Genomic DNA, 18,910 nt, shown 5'->3' on the forward strand with positions numbered 1-18,910 from the left:
GATGCTGAACAAATGCTTTAGTACTCACTATCTGCATAACTCTGTTTTCATCATTCACTTTTAATACTTAACGGCCCAATGCAGCCGTTTTTATCTCAATATCAAATCATTTCTGGATAATAATTAAGTACCTTACTGTGATTGTTCTAAATTAAAATGTTCAAAAATAAACCAAAATAGCTTCTTAGCAAAGAGCAATTTCTCAAGCAAGAATTTTGTTAGGACTGTCTGGGAGTGGTCTGAGTGGGGAGGGGAAAGCTGAAAACTAGCTGTTATTTACCGCCAGATGATGTCACCATGGAAGGCCAAAACTCCATCCCACCAAAACAGGCTGAAATTTCAAACTGCAAACTTAACGTGTAAATATTTGTATGAACATAACAAGATTCAACAACTGAGACATAAACTGAACAAGATCCAAAGACATGTGACTAACAGAAATGGAATAACGTGTCCCTGAACAAAGGGGGGGTCAAAATCAAAAGTAACAGTCAGTATCTGGTGTGGCCACCAGCTGCATTAAGTACTGCAGTGCATCTCCTCCTCATGGACTTCACCAGATGTGCCAGTTCTTGCTGTGAGATGTTACCCCACTCTTCCACCAAGGCACCTGCAAGTTCCCTGACATTTCTGGGGGGAATGGCCCTAGCCTTTACCCTCCGATCCAACAGGTCCCAGACGTTGAGATCCGGGCTCTTCGCTGGCCATGGCAGAACACTGACATTCCTGTCTTGCAGGAAATCACGCACAGAACGAGCAGTATGGCTGGTGGCATTGTCATGCTGGAGGGTCATGTCAGGATGAGCCTGCAGGAAGGGTACCACATGAGGGAGGAGGATGTCTTCCCTGTAACGCGCAGCGTTGAGATTGCCTGCAATGACAACAGGCTCAGTCCGATGATGCTGTGACACACCGCCCCAGACCATGACGGACCCTCCAACTCCAAATCGATCCCGCTCCAGAGTACAGGCCTCGGTGTAACGCTCATTCCTTCGACGATAAACACGAATCCGACCATCACCCCTGGTGAGACAAAACCGCGACTTGTCAGTGAAGAGCACTTTTTGCCAGTCCTGTCTGGTCCAGCGATGGTGGGTTTGTGCCCATAGGCGACATTGTTGCTGGTGATGTCTGGTGAGGACCTGCCTTACAACAGGCCTCTCAGTCCAGCCTCTCTCAGCCTATTGCGGACAGTCTGAGCACTTGATGGAGGGATTGTGCGTTCCTGGTGTAACTCAGGCAGTTGTTGTTGCCATCCTGTACCTGTCCCGCAGATGTGATGTTCGGATGTACCGATCCTGTGCAGGTGTTGTTACACGTGGTCTGCCACTGCGAGGACGATCAGCTGTCCGTCCTGTCTCTCTGTAGCGCTGTCTTAGGCGTCTCACAGTACGGACATTGCAATTTATTGCCCTGGCCACATCTGCAGTCCTCATGCCTCCTTGCAGCATGCCTAAGGCACATTCACGCAGATGAGCAGGGACCCTGGGCATCTTTCTTTTGGTGTTTTTCAGAGTCAGTAGAAATGCCTCTTTAGTGTCCTTTTCATAACTGTGACCTTAATTACCTACCGTCTGTAAGCTGTTAGTGTCTTATCGACCGTTCCACAGGTGCATGTTCATTAATTGTTTATGGTTCATTGAACAAGCATGGGAAACAGTGTTTAAACCCTTTACAATGAAGATCTGTGAAGTTATTTGGATTTTTACGAATTATCTTTGAAAGACAGGGTCCTGAAAAAGGGACATTTCTTTTTTTGCTGAGTTTATATATAAAACACAGGAAAATCAATTGTTTGACTTCACTGGGCCTTTAACCTGTTTCTTAACCAGATTCTTTCCAGGGGAGAATGACTGCCCCCTCTCATTGAAGCCATGGGAGTTCAAGGCAGACAGTGGTACTGCAGGTAATGACTGGAGCGGAATTAGCGGAATGGTATCAAATACATCAAACACATGGTTTCCAGGTGTTTGATGCCATTCCATTTGCTCCGTTATTATGAGCCGTTCTCCCCTCAGCAGCCTCCTGTGCTGCAGGCATTGTTAGCAGAAAACAGGATCCCCCATTATAGTGAATGGAAAAATTGCCATCTTCGTGGTCAATCTTTGTGTAAATAAAAAACACTTACGAGCACAAACATGGTTCCAGTAATTGCTTCTAATACACCAGATGTAGGTCCTTGAACCGATTATTTAAAAATCGCACACAGAAGTTATAAGGATAATTTATTTGCTAATGGCAGCCTGCAGTACCCTGGTCGGCCTTCAATTCAACTTGAGTTACTCAATGAGGGGGCAGCACTGTGCTAGCCTGCAATGTCACTTCCTGGAGTAGCTTAAACTGCGCTACTGAGTCTTCACATAGGAATGAATAGTGATCGATGGCTTTGTCCATTCACATACATTACCAGTCAAAAGTTGACACACCTACTCATTCAAGGGTTTTTCTTAATTTTTAAAATTGTTTACATTGTAGAATAATAGTGAGACATCAAAACTATGAAATAACACATATGGAATCATGTAGTAACCAAAAAGGTGTTAAACAAATCCAAATATATTTGAGATTCTTCAAAGTAGCTACCCTTTGCCTTGATGACAGCTTTGCACACTCTTGGCATTCTCTCAACCAGCTTCATGAGGTAGTCACCTGGAATGCATTTCAATTAACAGGTGTGCCTTCTTAAAAGTTAATTTGTGGAATGTATTTATTTCTTAATGTGTTTGAGCCAATCAGTTGTGTTGCCATATTGTGGCAATAACAGCTCAAATAAGCAAAGAGAAACGACAGTCCATCATTACTTTAAGACATGAAGGTCAATCAATACGGAACATTTCAAGAACTTTTAACGTTTTTCAAGTGCAGTCGCAAAAACCATCAAGCGCTATGATGAAACTGGCTCTCATGAGGACCGCCACAGGAATGGAAGACCCAGAGTTACCTCTGCTGCAGAGGATAAGTTCATTAGAGTTACCAGCCTCAGAAATTGCAGCCCAAATAAATGCTTCACAGAGTTCAAGTCACAGACACATCTCAACATCAACTGTTCAGAGGGGACTGTGTGAATCAGGCCTTCATGGTCGAATTGCTGCAAAGAAACCACTACTAAAGGACACCAATAAGAAGAAGAGCCAAGAAACACGAGCAATGGACATTAGACCGGGAAAGATGTCCTTTGGTCTAGAATCCAAATTTGAGTTTTTTGGTTCAAACCGGCGTGTCTTTGTGAGACGCGGTGTGGGTGAACGGATGATCTCCGCATGTGTATTTCACACCGTAAAGCATGGAGGAGGAGGTTTTATGGTGTGGGGGTGCTTTGCTGGTGACACTGTCTGTGATTTATTTAGAATTCAAGGCACACTTAACCAGCATGGCTACCACAGCATTCTGCAGCGATACGCCATCCCATCTGATTTGGGCTTAGTGGGACTATCATTTGTTTTTCAACAGGACAATAACCCAACACACCTCCAGGCTGTGTAACTGCTATTTTACCAAGAATGAGAGTGATGGAGTGCTGCATCAGATGACCTGGCCTCCAAAATCCCCCGACCTCAACCCAATTGAGATGGTTTGCTATGAGTCGGACGGCAGAGTGAAGGAAAAGTAGACAACAAGTGCTCAGCATATGTGGGAACCAGGTGAAGCTGGTTGAGAGAATGACAAGAGTATGCAAAGCTGTCATCATGGCAAGGGGTGGCTATTTGAAGAATCTCAAATATAAAATATGTTTTGATTAGTTTAACACTTTTTTGGTTACTACATGATTCCATATGTGTTATTTCATAGTTTTGATGTCTTCACTATTATTCTACAATGTAAAAAATAGTAAAAATAAAGAACAACCCTTGAATGAGTAGGTGTGTCCAAACTTTTGACTGGTACTGTATATACAGTCATTGGTTCTTTCACAACAATTTAGAGGCTATGACCTTGACTCAGCAGCAGGTGGCACCATACTGTCCCTATAAGTTTCCTACTGGCACCACAGTGGGCTACATCACTCAATCACATCCACAAATACTTGTTTGTTTGTTTGTGTGTGTGTGTGTGTGTGTGTGTGTATGAGAGAGAGAGAGAGAGAGGTAGAGAGAGAGGTAGAGAGAGAGAGAGAGAGAGAGAGAGAGAGAGAGAGAGAGAGAGAGAGAGAGAGAGATCATGGTGTTTTGTGATTTTCCATGGGTAAGGCTAAACAGAAACACTGCCCCCCCCCCTTTGAGGTGAACTGCCAATGCCAACAGTCAACTATAATGATGTCATTAGCCAGGTGCAATAAAATACCTCCTCCCAAACTGTTGGTTCATCTACAATCATCACCACTGAAGCTGAGAGACTTTACCTCATAATAACAGGTAAGTGGAAGATCTTTGAATGGTGCTGGTGGTCCTGTTGTTGTTATAATTGGTGAGATGTTTATTGAGATCAATTTGCTGGCATTCATCAATCAAGTCAGTTTACTAAGATGAACTTAGAATGTACAGTGACCTTAATGCAATACAGCTTCAATATGGAAACAACTCATGAGAAATTTACTAGACTTACAAATTAAAGAGCGTAAAAAATGCTGATCTACTTGGCATGCTTGGTGACTGACATGTTGGTTGTCTTATTTCTACACTGGCAGTTTGACCACAGAAAGAGAATGCATTTTCATAGTGGTGTGCTGCTTATGGTTGTGATGGCCAGTTTCTTGCTGGCTCAACATGGGATTGCGATGAACACCAACACCACCAACGGCACCAACTCCTCTCCCCCACACTCCTCTCTGTGGGGGCTTGGCCCCATGCTCCTGGCTCTGTCCTCCACTCTCCTGCAGCAGCTAGCTACTCTCTGATGGCAGCAAGGCAGCGGAATACATCACTTTACTCACCATGCACTCCCTCAACCTGGGATGTCAACCTATTCTTTAACTACATATATTCTCACCCTAAGGAAGACCACGATGACCTGTACTCATTGGACACTTTACAAATACCTTTTGTTATCTACTAAAATAAAATATAGCACACATGTTAAAACAACTTCTATGTTTCTGAATAAATGCATCATGATAAAGTGAATATAGTGTTTTGTGACTTTCTGTTGAAATGTGACAGTCTGCAGACCTCACCTGCGTGTAATGTAGTAGAAGACAGGGTTGCCGTTCTTGGAGGTGCCAGCCTGGTAGAAGATGTTGAGGGTCTTCAGGGCTTTGAACTCGTCTTTCTCATGTACCTGGTGTCTGAGGGAGCAGGAACGAGACAGGGAAATACTTTCAGAGTACTACTAAAACAACCACTGCCTCAGATACTTACATATCCTGTTTTATGAGACTGCTTTGTGACAGTGAGATCAACAGGTAACTGACAAAATAAAGGAAACACTTGAGGGATACAAAGTACACAGAGTGTATAAAGCATTATGAACACCTGTTCTTTCCATGACAGACTGACCAGATGAAGGCTGTGATCCCTTATTGATGTCACTTGTTAATTCCTTGTTAGTTCTGAGGGCAAAAGGAGGCGGGAGCAACTCAATATTAGGATGGTGTTATTAATGTTTTGTACACTCAGCGTATATTGAAAGCATGTGCTTCCACACAGGTGTGGTTCCTGAGTTAATTAAGCTATTAACATCCCATGCTTAGGGTCATGTACTGTATAAAAATGCCTGCCCAGTTGCCCATTATTTTGCCTACCATGGCTAGAAGAGATCTTAGTAACTTTGAAAGAGGGGTCTCAAAAGAGCATAGGGGGTTTAAAGGGTGTGTGTGTGTCTCAGTCACCAGATCTCAACCCAATTGTACAATTATGGGAGATTCTGGAGCGGCGCCTGAGACAGCGTTTTACACCTCCATCAGCAAAACAACAAATTGTGGAATTTCTCACGAAAGAATGGTGTCACATCCCACCAATAGAGTTCCAGACAATTGTAGAATCTATGCCAAGGTGCATTGAAGCTGTTCTGGCCCAATGCCCTATTAAGACACTATGTTGGTGTTTCCTTTATTTTGGCAGTTACCTGTATGTAATTAATAGTAACTTGATGTATGTACCTTGTCATAAACTCTTCGAACTTGGAGCTGGTGAGGTTGAGGCTGGACCAGTGGGTGTCAGCCACAGGTTTGTGCTCTGGGGGCCCCAGGTAGGCCAGGAGGGTGGCCATCTTGTCAAAAGGCCGTCTTCCCACTGCCTTATGATCCCTGATGAAGAACAACGAAGAGGTTAGCAATATATTCAGAAGTTACAATAACATCAAGTCTACTCTCTGATACACATCTGCCACATGCATCAGGTACAGAGGTGTACTATAGTATCAAACAAAACCTCCTGTGAGATGGGTTGTTGTTTATCCTAAAGATCTGCGTTATGTAAAATATCTTACTTATCTCTTATAACATCTAAGCCATACAACAGACCATCTCTGTTTGTTCCATTCTGCCCACTCACCTGTTGCTGGAGAGGTACTGTCCTATCTTCTCCTGGTTGTTCCACAGCAGCCGGTGCAGGGCCAGAACATTGCCATCACTGATGAAGGACAGACTGTGGTTGACTGAGTCACTGGCAGGACAGTCTGATGCAATGTCCAGGAAAAACCTACAACACATAGGTAAAAGGAACAAGATTTAGCTAAACCTGCTAGGGTAATTAGTATCCAGTGAAAACATCCAATACATATCAATGTATTCTCAGAGAGGGAAGAGATCCTTCTGTTATCATACCTTCTAGCTGCATCAAAGTTGCTTTTGACAAAGTCATTAAAAGGCCTCATGTGCTCCTCTTTGGTGAATAAAACATGGTTGGCAATGCTCTGCTGGATCTGTAAGAGAGAAATAAAACCTTGTCAACAACAAGGCCAGATCCTCAAAAAGAATATAGCATATTATTAAGCCATATCACCTTTGTATATGTGGCCTGGGTATCGTGTCCTCTTACCTTGGACATGAGCTTCAGGCCCCTCTCTATCCTGGGAGGAGGTTTCTTATCCAGGATGCCTGCCTCGTAGGGCGACACTATGGCAGGGTTGATAAAACGCAGGAACATGGCACTGCCCACCGCCCCTATGCTGTTCTGGGGGAAACGCTGGCTGACCACCTGTGTGTGTGAGGGTGTTGGAGGGATGGTAAGAACGGGGGATGATTCATTGTTAGAGAGAGGGAGAGGAGGAGAGGGCATGGGTTGGAGAAGATAGAGGGGTAGAAAGAGTGCAGGGTGGAGAGTGGGGAGGGAGACAAAGTATGCCACAGTCTAGAGGACAAGATGCCAACATCATCACCTCCAAACCTCATTCACACCACTAGGCCCGCTTCAAAACTGAGTTAGAGATTAAAAAGGAAAGCAAGGTACCTGGAAGTCTTGAAAAGGGGGAGGAGAATCTTAGACCAGTCCTAACTACTAGGGTAGACATGATACTGTATGCTTATGAAAAAACGCTAGGCGATGTTTAATTAAATCAATGCCCTGAATTGATCAAACGTTCTGCATACTAAAATGTTAACAGTTTTAACACAAGTGTGTTTTAATAGGGAGATTGCAGCAGTGGAAATACTAGGCTGTAAGATAATGCAACCTAATGAAAAGTATTGTTTCATTGCTGCTGGAATAACACAAGCTGTCATTAATGATGTGCAGTATTAGATTGCTTTGAAAGGTCAGCCAATGACCAGGCCTCTACAGCTTACCCAGTCCCATCAACACAGGATATTGACCGCTAGCAATTTTAACTATCATGCCAATATGACATCCACCTATGAGGGATGCACAACAATTCATGACAATAGGCTGCTAGCTCACTACATTGTTCATTTCAGATACAGTAAATGCAGTATAGAGAACTGAGGGTGTGGAGGTCTTTCTGCACTGTGAAACGTAGCTAGTAATGAACTTCAGAGAAAGCCTTAGGTCTTCACAAGAGAGTTACAAATTCCATGAGCGCTTTCCAAAAAGCGGTGTGGATCCCAGGATACTGAGTCGCACAGCACAACTATGGAACAAAGTCCTCCTTGACCATCTGCAACGTCGACCCCCAAACTCCTTTCAACACCACGTTTTGGTTTTTGCCCTAACACTACACAGCTGATTCAAATCAAATCAAATTGTATTTGTCACATGCGCTGAATACAACAGGTGTAGACCTTACAGTGAAATGCTTACTTACAAGCCCTTAACCAACAATGCAGTTTTAAGAAAGAATACCAAAAAAATTCACACAAAAAATACAATATAAAATAATAAGAAATAAAAGTAACAAATAATGAAAGAGCAGCAGTAAAAATAACAATAGCAAGGCTATATACAGGGGGTACCTGTATATGATTAGATGTTCAGGACTCTTATGACTTGGGGGTAGAAGCTGTTGAGAAGCCTTTTGGGCATTGACTTGGCGCTCCGGTAATGCTTGCCGTGCGGTAGCAGAGAGAACAGTCTATGACTAGGGTGGCTGGAGTCTTTGACAATTTTAGGGCCTTCCTCTGACAAAGCTTGATGATTAGTTGATTATTTGAATCAGCTGTGTAGTGCTAGGTCAAAAACCGAAACGTGCACCCCTTGGGGTCCCAAGGACAGAGTTTGGGAAACCCTGGGTTAGGTTAAGGGTTAGGGAAAATAGGATTTTAAATAGGAATAAATGTTTTGGTCCCCACAAGGACAGTAAAATAAACGTGCGTGTGTGTGTCTCAAGTCACCAGATCGCTAACCAATTGAAAACTTCTGGGAGATTCTGGAGCGGCGCCTGAGACAGCGTTTTCCACCACCATCAACAAAACACCAAATAATGAAATTTCTCATGGAAGAATGGTGTCGCATCCCTCCAACAGAGTTCCAGACACTTGTAGAACCTATGCCAAGGCGCATTGAAGCTGTTCTGGCGGCTTGTGGTGGCTCAACGCCCTATTAAGACACTATGTTGGTTCCAAATTCCATGAGAGTGGATCTCAGGATACCGAGTAGCACAGCACAACTATGTGCCAAAGTGCTCCTTGACCATCTGCAACATGAGCCTGTTATCATCGACTCCCAAACTCCTTTCAACACCAACCCCAAAACCCCACAGCCCACACCAGTAACAGCCCAGAGGAGCAGTGGATAGGAATACTGTAGTTTCACCAGTGCCACCAGTTTGTTTGTGGTGAGCGTACATTCAAATCCAGATCAACTCATTTGGAAGTAAAAGTATTAGTAGTGGGATTTCAGGTGAGGATTGTAAGGAGGGCGGGAGTATAAAGTAGTTTAAGGTGATAGAGCAGCAAGAGGGTGAATGACTTTCCCTTTCTTTCAAGAGAGTGGCTAGGGAGAACGTTCTCTGAACTTACTGCTTTTTTGCTTTCCTTTTTCTCTTTAACTGTGGCTTTATTCAGTAGAGAGTGGCAAGTTGCCTACAGAACAGAGATGGGCACAAAAAAAGTCACGACAAACACACACACCACAAACACGCACTGCACAAATACTACTACATTCATATACAGACACTGCACAAAAGTGCAAATCTTACCTTTTAATGTGCAGTACCAGTTAAAGGTTTGGACACACCTACTCATTCAAGGGTTTTTCTTTATTTTCACTATTTTCTACATTGTAGAATAATAGTGAAGACATTAACACTATGAAATAACACATATGGAATCACGTAGTAACCAAAAAAAGTGTTAAACAAATCAAAATATATTTTATATTTGAGATTCTTCAAATAACCACCCTTTGCCTTGATGACAGCTTTGCACACTCTTGGCATTCTCTCAACCAGCTTCATGAGGAATATTTTCCAACAGTCTTGAAGGAGTTCCCACATATGCTGAGCACTTGTTGGCTGCTTTTCCTTCACTCTGCGGTCCAACTGATCCCAAACCATCTCAATTGGGTTGAGGTCGGGTGATTGTGGAGGCCAGGTCATCTGATGCAGCACTCCATCACTCTCTTTGGTCAAATAGCCCTTACACAGCCTGGAGATATGTTTTGGGTCATTGTCCTGTTGAAAAACAAATGATAGTCCCACTAAGCGCAAATCAGATGGGATGGCGTATCGCTGCAGAATGCTGTGGTAGCCATGCTGGTTAAGTGTGCCTTGAATTCTAAATAAATCACTGACAGTGTCACCAGCCAAGCACCCCCACACCATAAAACCTCCTCCTCCATGCTTTACGGTGTGAAATACACATGCAGATATCATCCGTTCACCTACTCTGCGTCTCACAAAGACACAGCGGTTGGAACCAAAGATCTCAAATTTGGACTCATCAGACCAAAGGACAGATTTCCACCGGTCCAATGTCCATTGCTCGTATTTCTTGGTCCAAGCAAGTCTCTTCTTATTATTGGTGGCCTTTAGTAGTGGTTTCTTTGCAGCAATTCGACCATGAAGGCCTGATTCACACCGTCTCCTCTGAACAGTTGATGTTGAGATGTGTCTGTTACTTGAACTCTGTGAAGCATTTATTTGGGCTGCAATCTGAGGTGCAGTTAACTCTAATTAACTTATCCTCTGCAGCAGAGGTAACTCTGGGTCTTCCTTTCCTGTGGCGGTCTTCATGAGAGCCAGTTTCATCATAGTGCTTGATGGTTTTTGCGACTGCACTTGAAGAAACTTTCAAAGTTCTTGAAATTTTCCGGAGTGACTGACCTTCATGTCTTAAAGTAATGATGGACTGTCATTTCGCTTTGCTTATTTGAGCGGTTATTGACATAATATGGACTTGGTCTTTTACCAAATAGGGCTATCTTCTGTATACCCCCCCTACCTTGTCACAACACAACTGATTGGCTCAAATGCATTAAGGAAAGAAATTCCACAAATTAACTTTTAACAAGGCACACCTGTTAATTAAAATGCATTCCAGGTGACTACCTCATGAAGCTGGTTGAGAGAATGCCAAGAGTGTGCAAAGCTGTCATCAAGGCAAAGGGTGGCTACTTTGAAGAATCTCAAATATAAAATATATTTTCATTTGTTTAACACTCTTTTGGTTACTACATGATTCCATATGTGTTATTTCATAGTTTTGATGTCTTCACTATTATTCTACAATGTAGAAAATAGTAAAAATAAAGACAAACCCTGGAATGAGTAGGTGTGTCCAAACTTTTGACTGGTACTGTACATTTACCTTGTTCAAAATAACCACCCTGAAAACATTGTGAAAACATAATGGTGGCCATTGCAGAAAAAGTTTAAATCCTCAAATAAATGGAACCCTGTCCGTTAAGATGGGGGTTTACAGCCTGTGGAGTGGGTTGGAGTTGGCAGTTGAGGTGTGCAGCCTCATATGTACCTGGAACAGGCAGTGACAGACACTGCGCAGCTGAGGGGGGAATTCTGTGGATGAGTTGATGATGGCCAGAAAGAAGCGGTTGGTGATCTGCAGCAGGTTCCTCTGGTTCTCCTCCAGGATCTCACTCTGCTCGAGCCTGTAGCCGGAGACACAGAACCAGCCAAAACCAGAGACAACAAGAGAGCATTGGACAATGCAACAGGTCAGGGAGCATACAACTCTTCTTCCATGTTGCAAAAATAAATACAAATAAATAATCTAAGATGGTAGGGAGGGGGCTGCCTTGGTTTAAATAGTACAGCTGGAAAACAAAGTGGGTGAATGAGTGAATGTGTTGGTGTGGTGTCTGTGGGGTCAGGGGGTGGGGTACCTGGTGGGGTCCACCTCGAAGCTGATGAGCTGCCACTCTGGGGCGGTGATGACCCCTCTGAGAAGAGGCTCTAGAAGCTTCTGGAGGTACGTGGCCCCATACACCTGAAACACAGCAGAAAGAGGGGTGGATACACAAACACATTGTGAAACTCGAAACTAACATTTTAGAAAGCAGGCACCATGCTTATTTGAAAGCCAAAAACCACATAGTGTGTCATGACCTTTGTCAGATAGCAGGGGTATTTTGCATAGCTGTAAAATAGCTTGACCACATTTTCATGCCTGGGTTGAGCAGGACAAGACTGGGCACCCAGCCTGTCATGTTGTGTACCTTAAAGCAGAAGGTCATGATTTTACTGGCCAGACTGTTTCCTCTGAAAAGTGTCTGCATGGAGTCAGCAAGCTCCACCTCCTTGGAGAACATGTTCCACAGCAACTGGTAGAGGAGGTGGCGCGAGTCAAACAGAGTCACCAGAACCCGTGCCAGCTCATCCTGACAGGGGACAGGAGGGAAAAAAATAACTGTTACTAACAGAGGTCACATTGTTACTGACACAGCTCACACTCGGACACCTACAATCTACACATCACTAACACAACACTGACACATTCATTCATATTCATATAGCGTGGTACAGTGGTGTAATATAAGCTAAAACAGTATGAACACTATTTGCTTTAAAATGTTACTCCATTTACACCCCCAGATCTAATATAAATGTCAAGATGTCACGTCACAGAGAAAGGACAGGGGGTGGTGAATAGGCTACATACCCACTGGGAGCAGGGCACTACATTGGCCAGTGCCATGGCAATAGGCAGCTCTCCCTGGTCTCCCATCATGGTGACCAGCTCTACCAGCCTTTCAAACCGGTCAGCCAGCACTGTCTCTGCCAGTGTGTCAAACTCTGTCCCCTGCTGCAGGATCTTAGTCAGCACCTCCATGAAGGTGGCCCGCGTCTGCAGGTCCTTATGGTAGCCCAGACCTACACACAGAGAAAGCGGGAGATAGGTAAGATTATCATACATTTCTCTCTAAGTGGGACAAGAGGGAAGAACATTGACCATGGGCAAGTATTGTTTTAACGATCCTACACTAATGATGAATTAGATGTAATCAACAGAGATCCAATTAAAGCCACTTCCACTATTAATCTTATTTCGCATGTTGGGCACTTTAAACATGAAGAAGCCAACCAAAGAGTGAGCCTAAGCCTCATTCCCGATAAGTTCCTATGTTAGGTTTCCAGACTGACCGATGGAGTGCATGAGGCCACTGTCCACGTTGGCGTTGAGGAGGTTGGACATGGCCAGGACGGTGCAGTGTCTGAGAGAGGCCAGGCGTCGAGACATGCCCCTCTTCCTCCCTGCCACCTGCTGCCCATCATCCTCTACCTCACTGCAGTCATTCAGCAGGTTCATGAACAGGGTGAAGTACCTGGGAGGAGGAGGAGAAAGATACTCTACTCTTTATCTTTTGGTATTATTATGATGTAAGCCACATTGCATAACTAATGAACTGCAATAGTATAGTGAGTAAAGAGAGGATAGCTGGCGTACTTGAGGAAGAGCTGGGACTTGGCCTCCATCAGTTCCACTCCGTCTCCCTCCTCAGGCTGGAGGGGCAGGCCAGCTAGCAGAGACACCACCGCCTCCATACTGGCCTGGTCCAGGTCCCTGTATATCACACAGCACAAAGCATAGGTCAGGGGTTAGAGGTCACAGAGGTCACATCAAATCACATTTTAATTTCACATGCTTCGTAAACAACAGGTGTAGACTAACAGTGAAATGCTTACTTCCCAACAAAGCAGATAAAAAAAAACAAAAACATAAAGACACACATATAGTGGGGGAAAAAAGTATTTAGTCAGCCACCAATTGTGCAAGTTCTCCCACTTAAAAAGATGAGAGAGGCCTGTAATTTTCATCATAGGTACACGTCAACTATGACAGACAAAATGAGAAAAAAAAATCCAGAAAATGACATTATAGGATTTTTAATGAATTTATTTGCAAATTATGGTGGAAAATAAGTATTTGGTCAATAACAAAAGTTTCTCAATACTTTGTTATATACCCTTTGTTGGCAATGACACAGGTCAAACGTTTTCTGTAAGTCTTCACAAGGTTTTCACACACTGTTGCTGATATTTTGGCCCATTCCTCCATGCAGATCTCCTCTAGAGCAGTGATGTTTTGGGGCTGTCGCTGGGCAACACGGACTTTCAACTCCCTCCAAAGATTTTCTATGGGGTTGAGATCTGGAGACTGGCTAGGCCACTCCAGGACCTTGAAATGCTTCTTACGAAGCCACTCCTTCGTTGCTCGGGCGGTGTGTTTGGGATCATTGGGGTCATGCTGAAAGACCCAGCCACGTTTCATCTTCAATGCCCTTGCTGGTGGAAGGAGATTTTCACTCAAAATCTCACGATACATGGCCCCATTCATACTTTCCTTTACACGGATCAGTCGTCCTGGTCCCTTTGTAGAAAAACAGCCCCAAAGCATGATGTTTCCACCCCATGCTTCACAGTAGGTATGGTGTTCTTTGGATGCAACTCAGCATTCTTTGTCCTCCAAACACGACGAGTTGAGTTTTTACCAAAAAGTTCAATTTTGGTTTCATCTGACCATATGACATTCTCCCAATATTCTTCTGGATCATCCAAATGCACTCTAGCAAACTTCAGACGGGCCTGGACATGTACTGGCTTAAGCAGGGGGACACGTCTGGCACTGCACGATTTGAGTCCCTGGCGGCGTAGTGTGTTACTGATGGTAGGCTTTGTTACTTTGGTCCCAGCTCTCTGCAGGTCATTCACTAGGTCCCCCCGTGTGGTTCTGGGATTTTTGCTCACCGTTCTTGTGATCATTTTGACCCCACGGGGTGAGATCTTGCGTGGAGCCCCAGATCGAGGGAGATTATCAGTGGTCTTGTATGTCTTCCATTTCCTAATAATTGCTCCCACAGTTGATTTCTTCAAACCAAGCTGCTTACCTATTGCAGATTCAGTCTTCCCAGCCTGGTGCAGGTCTACAATTTTGTTTCTGGTGTCCTTTGACAGCTCTTTGGTCTTGGCCATAGTGGAGTTTGGAGTGTGACTGTTTGAGGTTGTGGACAGGTGTCTTTTATACTGATAGTTATAAAGAAGTTCAAACAGGTGCCATTAATACAGGTAACGAGTGGAGGACAGAGGAGCCTCTTAAAGAAGAAGTTACAGGTCTGAGAGAGACAGAAATCTTGCTTGTTTGTAGGTGACCAAATACTTATTTTCCACCATAATTTGCAAATACATTCATTCAAAATCCTACAATGTGATTTTCTGGATTTTGTTTTCTCAATTTGTCTGTCATAGTTGACGTGTACCTATGATGAAAATTACAGGCCTCTCTCATCTTTTTAAGTGGGAGAACTTGCACAATTGGTGGCTAACTAAATATTTTTTCCCCCCACTGTACATACATATATACATACACACACACACACACGTGGTCAAAAGTTTTGAGAATGACACAAGTATTGGTATTCACAAAGTTTGCTGCTCCAGTGTTTTTAGATATTTTTGTCAGATGTTACTATGGTATACTGAAGTATAATTACAAGCATTCCATAAGTGTCAAAGGTTTTTATTGACAATTACATTATGTTTATGCAAAGAGTCAATATTTGCAGTGTTGACCCTTCTTTTTCAAGACCTCTGCAATCCACCCTGGCATGCTGTCAATTAACTTCTGGGCCACATCCTGACTGATGGCAGCCCATTCTTGCATAATCAATGCATGGAGTTAGTCAGAATTTGTGGGGTTTTGTTTGTCCACCCGCCTCTTGAGGATTGACCACAAATTCTCAATGGGATTAAGGTCTGGGGAATTTCCTGGCCATGGACCCAAAATGTCGATGTTTTGTTCCCCGAGCCACTTAGTTATCACTTTTGCCTTATGGCAAGGTGCTCCATCATGCTGGAAAAGGCATTGTTCGTCACCAAACTGTTCTTGGATGGTTGGGAGAAGTTGCTCTCTGAGGTTGGTAACCATTTTTTATTCATGGCTGTGTTCTTATGCAAAATTGTGAGTGAGCCAACTCCCTTGGCTGAGAAGCAACCCCACACATGAATGGTCTCAGGATGCTTTACTGTTGGCATGACACAGGACTGATGGTAGCGCTCACCTTGTCTTCTCCGGACAAGCTTTTTTCCGGATGCCCCAAACAATCGGAAAGGGGATTCATCAGAGCTGCCCTTCTTGACACCAGGCCATCCTCCAAATGTCTTCGCCTCACTATGCGTGCAGATGCACTCACACCTGCCTGCTGCCATTCCTGAGCAAGCTCTGCACTGGTGGTGCCCCGATCCCGCAGCTGAATAAACTTTTAGGAGACGGTCCTGGCGCTTGCTGGACTTTCTTGGGCACCCTGAAGCCTTCTTCACAACAATTGAACCTCTCTCCTTGAAGTTCTTGATGATCCGATAAATGGTTGATTTAGGTGCAATCTTACTAGCAGCAATATCCTTGCCTGTGAAGCCCTTTTTGTGCAAAGCAATGATGACGGCATGTGTTTCCTTGCAGGTAACCATGGTTAACAGAGGAAGAACAATGATTTCAAGCACCACCCTCCTTTTAAGCTTCCAGTCTGTTATTCTAACTCAATCAGCATGACAGAGTGATCTCCAGCCTTGTCCTCGTCAACACTCTCACCTGTGTTAACGAGAGAATCACTGACATGATGTCAGCTGGTCCTTTTGTGGTAGGGCTGAAATGCAGTGGAAATATTTTTTGGGGATTAAGTTAATTTTCATAGCAAAGAGGGACTTTGCAATTCATCTGATCACTCTTCATAACATTCTGGAGTATATGCATATTGCCATCATAAAAACTGAGGCAGCAGACTTTATTAAAATTAATATTTGTGTCATTCTCAAAACGTTTGACCACGACTGTATATACAGCTCTGGAAAAAATTAAGAGACCACTGCAAAATTATCAGTTTCTCTGGTTTTACTATTTATAGGTATGTGTTTGGTTAAAAAAAAAACATTTTTGTTTTATTCTATAAACTACTGACAACATTTCTCCCAAATTCCCCAAAAAAATATGGTCATTTAGAGCATTTATTTGTAGAAAATGACAACTGGTCAAAATAACAAAAAATATGCAGTGTTGTCAGACCTCGAATAATGCAAAGAAAATAAGTTCATGTTCATATTTAAACAACACAATACTAATGTTTTAACTTAGGAAGAGTTCAGAAATCAATATTTGGTGGAATAACCCTGATTTTCAATCACAGCTTTCATGCATCTTGGTATGCTCTCCACCAGTCTTTCACATTGATGTTGGGTGACTTTATGCCACCCCTGGCGCAAAGATTCAAGCAGCTCGGCTTTGTTTGATGGCTTGTGACCATCCATCTTCCTCTTGATCACATTCCAGAAGTTTTCAATGGGGTTCAGGTCTAGAGATTGGGCTGGCCATGACAGGGTCTTGATCTGGTGGTCCTCCATCCACACCTTGATTGACCTGGCTGTGTGGCATGGCACATTGTCCTGCTGGAAAAACCAATCCTCAGAGTTGGGGAACAATGTCAGAGCAAAAGGAAGCAACTTTCCTTCCAGGACAACCTTGTACGTGGCTTGATTCATGCGTCCTTCACAAAGACAAATCTGCCCGATTCCAGCCTTGCTGAAGCACCACCAGATCATCACCGATCCTCCACAAAATTTCACAGTGGGTGCGAAACACTGTGGCTTGTAGGCCTCTCCACGTCTCCAGGTCTCTCCAGGTCTAACCATTAGACGACCAGGTGTTGGGCAAAGCTGAAAATTGGACTCATCAGAGAAGATGACCTTACTCCAGTCCTCTACGGTCCAATCCTTATGGTCTTGTGCAAACCTCAGCCTGGCTCTTCTTTGCTTATCATTGATGAAGGGCTTTTTTCTATCTTTGCACAACTTCAGCCCTGCCCCTAGGAGCCTGTTTCAAACCGTCCTCGCCGTGCACTTCTTCCCAGCTGCCGTTTGCCATTCTTTTTGTAGGTCACTTGATGTCATCCTACGGTTGTTGAGTGACATTCGAATTAGTTGGCGGTCATCCCGGTCTGTAGAGAGTCGTTTTCGCCCTCTGCCGGTCTGTAGCTTTGTTGTCCCCAATGTCTGCTGCTTGACCTTGTTCTTATGAACCGCCATCTTTGAAATGTTAAGGATGGAAGCAACCTGACGCTCACTCTATCCCTCTGCCAGCAAAGCCAGAATTGAACCCTTCTTTTCCTCACTCAAAACTTTCCTTTTCAACTCAATAGTTATTTTTTGATTAATATTACTTTTGAGGTACTATTAGCACTGTTTTTGCCATCCAGCTGGTCCTATTGCAAGATGATAGTGATGACCACAGCAGTGGTTTTTATACTTTTCCTCGTTAAATAAGATTTGGTTCCGGTGATCACCTAATCAGTACCTAATTCATTAGAATGAGGTGTGCCTGTGTTGGAATTCAACAGACACTGGAATGGAATGGCTGTCATACATGTAGAGATGCTGATTTAAGAAACATTTGCAGTGGTCTCTTAATTTTTTCCACAGCTGTATATATATATACACATATACACACAGTTGAAGTCGGAAGTTTACATACACTTAGGTTAGAGTCATTAAAACATTAAAACTCGTTTTTCAACCACTCCACAAATTTCTTAGTTTTGGCAAGTGGGTTAGGACATCTACTTTGTGCATGACAAGTAATTTTTCCAACAATTGTTTACAGACAGATTATTTCACTTATAATTCACTGTATCACAATTCCAGTGGGTCAGAAGTTTACATACACTAAGTTGACTGTGCCTTTAAACAGCTTGGAAAATTCCAGATAATGATGTCATGGCTTTAGAAGCTTCTGATAGGCTAATTGACATCATTTGAGTCAATTGGAGGTGTACCTGTGGATGTATTTCAAGGCCTACCTTCAAACTCAGTGCCTCTTTGCTTGACATCATGGGAAAATCAAAAGAAATCAGCCAAGACCTCAGAAAAAATATTGTAGACCTCCACAAGTCTGGTTCATCCTTGGGAGCAATTTCCAAACGCCTGAAGGTACCACGTTCATCTGTACAAACAATAGTACGCAAGTATAAACACCATGGGACCACTCAGCCATCATACCGCTCAGGAAGGAGACACGTTCTGTCTCCTAGAGATGAACGCACTTTGGTGCGAAAAGTGCAACTCAATCCCAGAACAACAGCAAAGGACCTTGTGAAGATGCTGTAGGAAACAGGTACAAAAATATCTATATCCACAGTAA

At 43.5% G+C, this 18,910-nt stretch overlaps 1 pseudogene across 1 annotated transcript in view; it reads right to left on the minus strand.

Annotated features, from left to right (window-relative positions):
• LOC311136471 (neurofibromin-like) overlaps window positions 1-18,910 on the minus strand; it is a 72,297-nt pseudogene that overhangs the window by 21,801 nt on the left and 31,586 nt on the right. The window contains exons 23-34 of the transcript XR_014615435.1: window positions 13,175-13,291; window positions 12,871-13,052; window positions 12,389-12,600; window positions 11,946-12,107; window positions 11,613-11,716; window positions 11,243-11,378; window positions 9,290-9,352; window positions 6,915-7,073; window positions 6,701-6,798; window positions 6,429-6,575; window positions 6,035-6,181; window positions 5,111-5,221 (exon numbers count right to left, since the gene is read on the minus strand). The product of XR_014615435.1 is annotated as a neurofibromin-like (transcript). The remainder of the gene's footprint in view (window positions 1-5,110; window positions 5,222-6,034; window positions 6,182-6,428; window positions 6,576-6,700; window positions 6,799-6,914; window positions 7,074-9,289; window positions 9,353-11,242; window positions 11,379-11,612; window positions 11,717-11,945; window positions 12,108-12,388; window positions 12,601-12,870; window positions 13,053-13,174; window positions 13,292-18,910) is intronic.

This window comes from Coregonus lavaretus (assembly GCF_964263955.1).
Source record: "Coregonus lavaretus genome assembly, chromosome: 10".
NCBI lineage: Eukaryota > Metazoa > Chordata > Actinopteri > Salmoniformes > Salmonidae > Coregonus > Coregonus lavaretus.